This window comes from Rhynchophorus ferrugineus, unplaced genomic scaffold (genome assembly GCF_030347505.1).
Source record: "Rhynchophorus ferrugineus isolate W39M unplaced genomic scaffold, kcgeb_rfMv2 rfM6, whole genome shotgun sequence".
NCBI lineage: Eukaryota > Metazoa > Arthropoda > Insecta > Coleoptera > Curculionidae > Rhynchophorus > Rhynchophorus ferrugineus.
Genome location: NW_027472585.1, coordinates 33,275,868 through 33,287,596, shown reverse-complemented (window position 1 = coordinate 33,287,596; position 11,729 = coordinate 33,275,868).

Sequence of the window (11,729 nt, the reverse complement as noted above, 5' to 3'; positions counted from 1 at the left end):
GTAATTCAAAAAATTTGATGACATCATTGAAGTTCAAATTGTTTGTTGGTTTATTGCACCATCCAGATCCAACTCACAGCTCTTTGATAACCCCTTTAATGAGGTTTTAAGGTTTTCTCAACTGTATGAAGCCATTAGAGAATAGATAAGTCTATGTTGGATATATAAATAATTGGGTGGATGCGCCTACATGTGACGTCCTTATGTATACATGGTTGCATAAGTCGATATTAAAGTAGTTTCCTGTAAATTATAATGAACGCTACGGCGCATGCTCGTGTTGAAGCCACCCGGACAGTATGAAGATTCCCCCATCTTGATTCGTTCTGTGTTGGGGCTGTGACCGAGTTATTTGTCGAAATAAATAGAGAGCGGCACAGTTGAATTTAATGTTTTAATTGCCCAAATACCTTCACCAAATCCATTCTACAAAATCGGTTCTAACAATATATAAATAATTGGGTAGATGCGCCTACATGTGACATACTCATGTATACATGTTTGCATAAGTCGATATTAAAGTAGTTTCCTGTAAATTATAATGAACGCTACGGCGCATGATCCTGTTAAAGCCATCCGGACAGGATGAAGATCCCGCCATCTTGATTCGTTCTGTGTTGGGGCTTTGACCGAGTTGTTCGTCTAACATCTATTAAAAGTATGTTTTAATGGCTATACTCAAATATTACTAAATGAATTGAGCATGAGCAAGGTTTTGGTGTATCATTTGTTAAGATAATACGATTATTAATGAAAATATCGGAAAAAAGTCAGGCCTCTTGTGAGTTTTCATCTGGGAGTCTTTTTGCGATATAACAAACAACAATATATGGTGGGATAGGTGTATATGGAAAAGTCCATTATGGCATATATGTATAACTATTTTAAGGATAACTTAGTATATTCATTCGAACTTAACTTAATTCAACTTCTTTTAACATTATAATGCGCTACCAGGTGCGGAAACATACAGAAACATTCATAAAGCTTTAAACCGATTAAATTTATTGTTTATTATATTATTGTTATTTAAGTTTATTACTCCCATTTAAATATTTTTAAACTAAAGAAATAAATAATATGTAGATATTATGAATGTTTGAACTTAATTAAAATGAATAAGAAGATAGATACTAAAAGAATAATATAACTATAAATGATTGTGTAAAAGTGTTTACCGTCCTTAATCACTACATAGTATAAAACAAAGTCGCCTTTTCTGTCCCTATATCCCTATGTGCGCTTAAATCTTTAAAACTACGCAACGGATTTTGATGCGGTTTTTTTCAGTAGATAGAGTGATTCAAGAGGAAGGCTTATATGTATAATACATGCATAATATACTAAGGCAACATTGCTAATTTTAGAGGTTTCTAACGTGATGTCGTAAATTAACCTATTTTTTTAGGCTTATTTAGCAATTAGCAAAAACGCTGCCTAACCCTACGAGTTAGATCAAATTAATGTACTACAGTATTGTACACCATAAAAAGGTCTACAAAAAAGTCCGCGATGGTATATGTTTATCTTTTAGGGATAACCCACATTAACCATTTTTATTGTTTACTTTTTACGTGAGAAAATGGCTTATTTACGAAGCTATTTTAAGCAATACGGCATTAATCCTTATCGAATTAAGTACCTTAAATACAGTGTGCAATTAATATAGATCAATATGGTTCCTTACAGCATGTAAATTAAACAAATATTTTCGGAGATTTAGTTTACAACGTTCATATTTTTTCTGTAGTGTATTTAATTTAGTATCAGCATTGCACCCGTGCGAAGCCGGGGCGGGTCGCTAGTTTTATAATATAATAAAATACGTTGTCCATGATTTCGTCAAAATTTTTTCATCATTTCATTCATCAAAATCATATCAATAATAATCAAAAATATATAATAATATCAATAATCAAAAATAATATCAACAGATTATCTTTAAGAAGAGTTCTCTTTGAATGTAGTCATATACATTTTATGCACTAATCCATGATTTATGACTATTTTGATCGATAGTCTTTTGCAGATTTTCTGGTCAAACCATAATTTCATCTAAGTAACTTGTTAGGACGTTATCACATTTATATATCGATAACGACAATCAGATTTTTGTTAAGAAAATGTAGTAAATGGAGAATTGACTAAAGATCTTCAACTAAGAAGAGCATCAGAATTAGAATTAAGAAAAAAAAATTGGTAAGAAAATGTAGCAAAATACATTCTACATAATTACAAGAGTTGACAAGAAAGAATTACCGAAGAGTTGACAAGAAAGAATTACCGAAGAGTTGACTAGAAAGAATTACTGAAAAATTGAACCAGCAGACCAGAAACAGTAAAATGTCGATAAACAAAAGAAATATCAGAATCAGAATGAATCAAAAACAACAGAATTCCTCTACGTCACTATTCTCCAAAACCGGGCATACGATTTAGTAAGTATATTCAATCTAATTCATAATTCTTTTCATCATAACTTACCGATTTAATATCTTTAAATGTATATACATTTTTTATTATTAATTTAAATAAATTATTCTTCTTTGGGTATTAATTTACATAAATATAAATTTCGAAATTTCAGAGAGAACAACTAAACGGGGCTATTTTCATAAGTTTTTTTTTGTGATCTAGAATTGTCGTGACGAAAGAAAATATCTCTCTTATTAATCAGTGCTGGCTATATTTTTAATCGCATTAGTTATTGGCGGCAGAATTAATGAATAGGTTAACCAATTTTCGATTCCATTAAATAATGAGCGTCAATGCGAGCTCTGTAACTATTTGTAAAGCTTCTCCAGCTTTAGATCATGATCTTTTTGGTAAAATTGTTTTGTTTTCGACGTTTAATTCCGTAGTGATGTCCCGTGATGAAGTATATTAGTCTACCTGGATATGATTAAAATTTTCATTCATTTTCTCAACGATCGGTCGAATTACCAATTTACGAAACAAACGAACGAGCACACTAATTCTGGCATTGGTGTTCATTAATCATTTATTACCATAAACATTATATTATATATACACTTATACTGTATATATAATCGAACCGTATAGAATCTGTGCTACTGTTTAAAGGGGTTGTTTTAAATTATTATATATGCCACATAATTTTACCAGAACAAAAACAATAAACAATTTGTTGTTTTTCTTACTATTTAAAAAATGGAATATTTTATTCGAGCTAATTTATTTGATGCCTCAGTAAGGAATATCCCATTTGACACAAAGAGGCTTCAGTGCTTAGGATTATATCCTAATTGTTGACGTTCATATTATTATGAACGTCAACCTACAATTATTATTATCTTGGATCATTAGTTATAGTTTATAGATTATATAGGAAAATTATTGATATCATAGAGTTAAATGTTATTTTGATAATTTTGGTAATCAGTTAAAAAGTTAAAATGGTGGGCATGAGAAAACTAGCTGTAAAATAATAAGATTAAGAAAGTAAAAAAGTTCAACTAAGTTGGATAGCTCACAATTCGTTGACATTCTTCAATAGATCAAACTCTATTTAAAGTAAGTTATTCAATTTAGATTTGATGGGACATCAATCTCTGTAACAATAGGACAACATTTTTTCATTTGGTATAGTCTCTTTGCTCAAGCCTGCCAAGATTTATATGATTAAAATAATTGGCAAAATGTTGAATACAATAATTTAGTTTACGAAAGTCAATTTTTTTGCTTGAAATATTTGTGAAAATATTTTCATCTCTTGATACGTTTTTGACATATTTTGTATTCATAATTGTTTTTTAATTTCAAAAATTTTAAATATTTTATAAGCTGCTTGTCAGTGTCTTTATAATTAAACTAATTTTCATTTTGTTTATATTAAAGTTAGTATTTAGTACTTATTTCCATAAGAATTTTAAGAAGAAAGTTAAAACGTTTTTTCTTTTACTTAGAAGATGTGTTGAAAACGAGAAATGTGAACGGCTTTGGAACGGGCCGAACCGCCGATGCAAAAATAAATCGGAACCAAGTTTGGCCAGTTTCGCAGCAGTCGCGACCTTCTCAAGGGTTTCGAGTTCCCCTCGGTCTCGACGGAGGCCGGCGTGTCGCTGCTCCGGCTGGTCCGGGCCACCCGGCCGTCTCCTGCCCCCGCTCGCCCCCGCGCACACCCAGACAATCCCACGTTCCCTCCAGGGGGGCAATAAGAAATTTCATGAAAATTCCTTTAAAAGTTTAAAACATCTCGTCAAATATAAAATAGTTTTCGTCGGAAATGTCGATGTATGACAAGTTAAAATGAAACGTTTGTTTCATTGTTGTATATTTTAATAGTATATTCAATACAAACAAACAATATTATTAAAATAAAACATAAATAACCATGAATATTATAGAATACACATTGATATAATTTGGTTAGACACTGTCCTTGTAGATCTGCTTTATGATATACCTTCAGAACTATCAAGGTTGGGAATTTGATGTCGAAAAGGAGAACAAGTCAATAACACATTACTTTTCTCAGCTTAGATCAAGACAAGTGTTTAAATTTCCATTAAATAATTTAAAAAAAATAGTAAAAAAAATAGTAAACAAGCATTTCTGTTTATATCATCCTATTTCTTCAGACATTATGACATTATGCAGTACGTTATTGTTTTGTAAAGACTTCTGCACAACTATTTCCCATCTTTCTGACACAGTGGTGCTGTTCACTTAGATTATGTAGTAGTTGTAAGAATACGTTAGACAGAGCAGAGCAGATCAGATTCGATATCTGTATAGGTAAAAGAACTCTATAGGTTAGTCGGCAGATACTCTCAACTTGGCTTTGTAGAACTTATTTGGATTTATAGGGTGAAAATATGGATTTGCATTAAAACATAAAACCGACAGTTCAGAACTATCGAAATCTCCTTCGCTTATTTAAAAATATTTATCATTACGTACCCATCAACAACACGATGACTTCGAAATTAAATAGGTTTCAATTTTATCAAAGATTTCGAAGAAAAACAATTGCTGTGCAATACGCACGAAATAAGAACATCAGTGTCAGACTTTAGTCTTCAGTTAAAATGTCTTCGCCAAAAAAAGTTAAAACAAAATACTAAGCTTTAGATTGATGGATGGAGTTGCAGTTATTTGCTTTAATTTTTTGCGATTTGATATGAAGCTGACCAAACGACTATGTACTATGTAGGATTTTTGTGAATGAGTTTTTTTTAAGTAATATTGAACACTTATTTATTCGCATCTAATGAACATATTAGAGGTTAAATGAATAATAACAGAGTTGAAGATACCTTGCCTTGCAGAGACCTACGAAGCTTAGATGGAATGCCTCCCACCCGCAGAGAACACTAAAGCTAAAGACAATGACACTGTCATCAATGAATCCAACTTCGTCAAAAGACCAGTAACCCCTGCCTTTCTTCTCTATCATCTCGTGTCTCCAAAGTTTCCACAGACTATGATCGGCAAACTTAACCTAAAAATCTCCAGGTTTCGACGGAATAACGGTTACCCAGTTAAAAAGCTCCCGCATAAGCAACTCGCAGAACTGGCAAACATCATTAACTCCATCATGACGTTGTAACACTTCCCGGCGTCTTGGAAATCCATCTGACTACAGGCCTATCAGCCTTCTCAGCGCCTTTTCGAAGCTTGCTGAGATGGCAATACTCTACGCTCTCAACTCTTTCACAAAGGAAAACAACATTATTCCTGATGAACAATTCGGCTTCTATGCTCACCACTCGTCCATCCATCAGGCGGCCCGTCTGGCCGCACACATCCATTACGTTCTTGACCAACGTCAAAAGCTTGGAGAGTTCTTCTGGATCTAACCAAAACCTTCAACAAGGTCTGGCAGGACGGTTTGATCGCTGAAAGTGCGCAGGTTCGCGAATCAATAGAATCGCCGGGTCTTCGTGCTCAATACCGACTGCCCGATCAGCGGGTGTCATATCCCCAAATTTAATGCAGTAGCAGTAATGATCCACAAGGGTCAACTGTGAGGCGGTTTCGGTTTAGTGTATTGGTAAGCCCAGAGGCAGTCCCATATAACACAATCCAACTCGTGTCACTCCAGGACAAGTCTCCGCGACCAGGTATGCGTCATGCATTCCACCGCCTGGTTTTAGGCCAGAACAAAAAAAAAAAAGAGTTTAAAATAGTTAACAGTCTTCATGCTGAAACATAAAGTTTTATCAGTGTTTCTGCTATTTGGTAAATTGATGAATATAGCTAGAATGAAATGAAATAGCACATCTAACATTCAATTATTGACTGAATAAAATGAATGAATGAAATGAGAATAAAATGGATATCGTCTCAAGTCAACGTAATGGTTTGAAATATCTTTGTTTATCGACATTTTGTGATTTTAATCGTTGTTACTATCCTGTCTGTTTGTTAACTTGATATAAAATACCATACATATTTATATATAATAAAAATTTATCCAATTATCCCAACAGTAATTTAGATAATCATCATTTTCATTGCATTCCTTGTTTATCATTTTTACATGAAGTTATGAATAGATAATTATAGAATTACGATAAGAGATGAACGATTCAGAATTCACTTATATATGCTACTCAATAGAACCCTAAAATAATTGGCTCATCATTTTTCTAGCCACTATGGGCTTAACTTAATCTTCTGACTAAGTTGTCATTATCTGGGAGCTGGAAAACCTCAACATTGGCTGTGTGTATAGTCCTTGATAACATTATCGACATTTTAAACCTTTAAGTCCTTATGCAGATTGTCGTTACGAATGGAATTTTTGGAATCTTTGTATGATATTTCTATTGTTTTGTCTGGTACAACCCCAGAAAAGACAAGACTTGGTGGTAAAACACAAGTTTATTATATACTGATAGGTGAAATGAAATTAATGAACTTTCAGTGTGCAATTTTGTTCAATATCTGATTCCTAAACTAAGGTCTTTCCTCACTAGTTCGCTCTATGTTCTAGTAACTCATCTGCACTAAAAATTACATTTAGCACAATCTGCAAAATACTGTGCTTTGAACTAACAATATTTCACTAACTCATGGGGCTTCACATTCTCAAGTTTTTTTTATTGAGTTTATTTTATCCAGAAGCCCGACGGACAACGCATAATATTAAAATAATAATTTTTTGTTCAAATGATTTACAATTTTGTTGAAACGATTAAGTCTTGCTATTTTTTGATAACTCTGGATCACTCTTTAGATGGAATGCATATCTGCAATTGTTATTTAAAATTTGTTGGCCGTATATTCTGTCGGTAATATATGTGCGGTTTTTCGGTTGGCGGCCTTAGATCCGGTCCTGAAATCGCCGATATTCGATTGAACCGCGGCGGTCGGCGGGATGCACCGATGCAGCAGCAGCAGGAACGATCGAGGTTCGCCGAATTTTACGGATCCGACGATCGCGTGTGCCTGAAACGCTCGAAAAAACCCACGAGACGAGGCCCCGGCCGCCGACTTCACTTTTTAACGTCGCTTTTGCTTCGATATTGCAGATATTTCCATTTCGCACACATGCATGTAACTAAAAAAACGTTTCTGGCAATAAAGTATATGTATACTACTTTTAAGGGGGTATTCTAGTCTCGAAATTTGAAAGAATCAATTTTGTTTTCATACTTTCAATACAAGGTTTGACACTTTGACAAATTTACTTTTATTTATATATTTTAAAGTGTCCTTTTCACCACCGGGGGTTTATCTGGACTAGACCTACAATTTAATATGGGCTTCGAACCACGGTACTCAGCATTAAGCCTACCGACTGGCGAGGGACCAACTTAGAAATCAACCCAGAAGACATATGGTGTTACCCAGTCTGGTCGCCGGCATGACTGGAAAATTCTCCTTGTTGGATTTTGCACTTTTGCCTAGGAAAATCACAAATATTAAACAATAACAAACATACATTTACGACCATGTCCCAGCAGGATTCGAATCCGGGACTATCGCAACAGTAGGAGGACCGTCCTGTCGCCTTTACCACTGCGACAACCAAGCCCGATAAATTTACTTTTATCTTTTATGAATTAATTTAATTTTTAAGCAAATTAGTTTTGACATATTTGTTTAATAGAATAATATATTTCATATGGTGTAACATAGGGACTGAAAAGTCCAGGCCATAACAAAGAAGACGTGTTTTTTTGTTAAAAAATTGGCTTTATTCATCAACATAATCTCCATCAAGAAATAAAGATATCTTTATGATGTTAGGTAACTCATGTAACTTCACTTTTCTATCATTCAAACGATTTTGTGAATTTTTTTATGTTTTCTGCTGTTACCACCTCATTTGGACGTCCACTGCGTTCTGCATCGTCGGTGTCGCTACAACCACGTTTGAAGTCAGTAAACCAGCTTTTCGAGCTATTTCTTCGCTTGAATGATATTTTTCTAGTGTAACTATTAATATTTGTTGCATTCGGTTGTAAATGAGAAAACTTTGACTGTAAATTTAGAATTAGTTTAATACATTAATATTGAGTTGTGAAAACTTTAGTCCAAGTTAGATTTAATCACGATATTCTCCATCATTTCTAACATATTTTTCTTTTATCTTGCCTTCTTGTATATATTCTTATATATCGCCTTTTTCAACTCTGCTGTGTGATTTTTAAGGTTACCCGTTCATTTCAACACGGTTTTTGTATTTATTCAGTATATTGTACTTAAACTGAATTAATCTTAACTAATAATTAAGAAGTAATTAAAAAGCACTGAATTTGTTTTAACCAGTAAATATAATTAATTAATTTATTGCAAGTAAAGTAGTAGTTATATTAAATATCTTAAAAAAGCGCAAATCTAAATGAAATAACTGTACTGGTCAGTTGGAACGTAGTTTCAACTTATTTATTACCTATTTGAACAATGGACTGCCAAATCAAAGTTCTTTGACTAATTATCAATGCTTATTATTGAGTAACTAAAAAAGAATTGTAGAATAACCTTTGAATTAAATTGATCTATAAAGCTTCCTTAATTTTATAAGAAAGCCACAAAAAAAGAAAGAGGGTTATTAAAGCACACCAACAACACGAACAGCTACTGAAGTGCCGAAGAGGTGTACTGAAGTCGAGTTAAATTATATTGAAAAATAAAGTCATTTTTGCCACAAGAAATCCGTTTTACATTTCAATTTCATTTCAGCGATCCTTTTCGACAACCTGGTATTATTAAGATCAACATTTTTATGTACTAGTTTCAGTACCAGTAATTTAGCAATGAAAGTCAAGCATTATTACAAAACTTATACTTTGAGGAATAACACACTTTTAAAAACAATTTATTATCGATACTGTTATCGGACTGCGTAGTGATCTTGGTCTAAACTAACAGTTAAAACAATGGAATAATTATATTTACAGTTTTGAGAATGCCATTATTAATAATCAATGGTCAACTTTATCATAAATCAAAACGCATGTACTGAATTTCCTTCGTTCCAATCAACAATTAATCTTTATCCGTCTCGAAATATATGTTATTTTCTTTTGACATAGCTTTTATTAATATTTACGTTACGTATTCAGTAATAACGTAAATTTATGTTAAGATATTTCTTAAGGAGTTAGTTCTATTTACTATAAATACTATCTTTGCTACGTATGAACATGAATTGTTATTTTCAAACTAATTTCTCTTTCATAATTCATATAAAGTTTCTGGGGAATGCTAACATTTAACACCATGTCCAAATTTAAATATTCCAACCATTAATTTTACAATTTACAGTTCTCGATCCCTTGTAGGTCTCGAGCCCTTTAATTGCTACTCACACAATTAAATAAAGGATATAGCAGGAAAGTACGATTTTCTGTTTTCAATCCCAGCAAACCAAAAACAACAATGACAACAACAATATGTGCGACAATGGGGGTGTAATAATGAAATATAGATTCATTGTTACATATTTGAAACAAATAGATCAGTTGGTTGAGTAGACGTCAGTCTGTAAAAGCCATCCAATGATCAAAAAAACTGGCCCTTCGACAAATAATAGATATGAAAGCGTTAGAGGTATGTGTTGGAATGAATATAGTGTATTTTGTATGTTATGTTAAACAATCGAATAGTCGAATTAATACTTTAGGGTAAATGATGTGGCTCGGTAAATGGAGGTAAAACGAAATGAAACAGTGGTGTTTACATTATGTGACCGTTATTTATTGGCAGTATAAAAAATGTAGGAAATACAAAATAGAGAAAACGGATGGCAGCGGTGTTACCTGGAGACGAGGCTTGGGCAGTCGATGGTGGCACGTCTAAACCAAACGATAGTCGAGTACTGAATGATTGGAAATACCCTTCAATAACATCCCAGATAAACGTTCGGTAACAACTCGGGGTTGCCAGATAATCGTTATCATTTCATGGTTGGCGCTGCTAGCATCCCGCCCGTATCCAACATCTGGGATTATATTTCTGGGTATTTTTTAGACAGTTATTCCACGATGTAAAATTCGACATGCCTCAAGGTCGCTACAATACTAATAAGTGATGTATTACTGTTTAAATGGTATGATGTACCCTGTGTTTTGTACTCTACGACAAATTGAAAAACGATATTTTCAACACAGACACTAAGCTGAGACTCCATGGACTCTAATGCATATATAAGCATTATATTGAATATATTTTAGTTAAACTAAGCGTTCATCGGAATTTTTAGATTTAAGATGACCTTCGTTGTCTTTGGATCTATGGCTATTGTTGAAGTGGATAAATCATCGATGTATAAATCATCAGTAATTCTCCATAGTACTTCTTCACTGAATAATTGAATAATAATAAAATCAAAACGAATTAAGATTATTCTCTTTGTACTAATCTATGAAGTGTTTACTATTTAATTCCATCTTTAACGAAATAATTGTAAGTGTTACTGTAAATTTAGTGTTACACACTAGTTAGCAACTCGTAGTATTAGTACTTTACTATTTTATATATTTATTTATAAAGTATCTTCCTATAATTTTCACTTTACAACTGTGATAAAAATATTTACACTTTTGAAATAAAAATCTAAGGGGGATTTTTTTAATATCTAACACTGAAATAATATTCCTTATTGATTGTTTGGCAATGCGGAGAGAATTCAGAAAGAAGAACACTGAAATCTTTACATCTCACTATTTTTACTCATGAGAGCAATATCATTATTAAATTTCATTCAACAATTTAAAGAAATTTAAAAATATTTTCAAAAGTTATTTAAAAGTAATTTAAAAGCTAACTGTATTGCTCTACAAAGTAGTGCGTGAAATTATGTTCCATATCTTTAGAAATGTTGAGGTTTTGAGAATTCTTCATCAAATATATTTGCATTTTAAAGGTTATATGTCCGTAGAATATAAGGTTTAAGAATAAATGAACAGGAAAATGGTGTCCACGGTTAGTATAAGTTTATTTTAACAGTATCTGTTAAACAACCTACTTAATTAACCTGAATTCACTAATAGTGAAAGGCTCAAAATCTCATTTTTCACATTCATTACTTTTGCAACAAAACCACATCTCTTTTAAAAACTTATATTGATGTTGCTCCATCATATCCCAATTGTCAATTTTAGTTTTAACAATTTAGAAGTGGCAATTTTATTGTCAATGATAATGAACGGCCTAGAGGGCCCAATGAGTTAGAATACAAAATATTGCAAGATAATATTAGATGAAAACCCAACTCAAACTATTAATGTACTTTCAGAAAGCTTAGCGGCGGA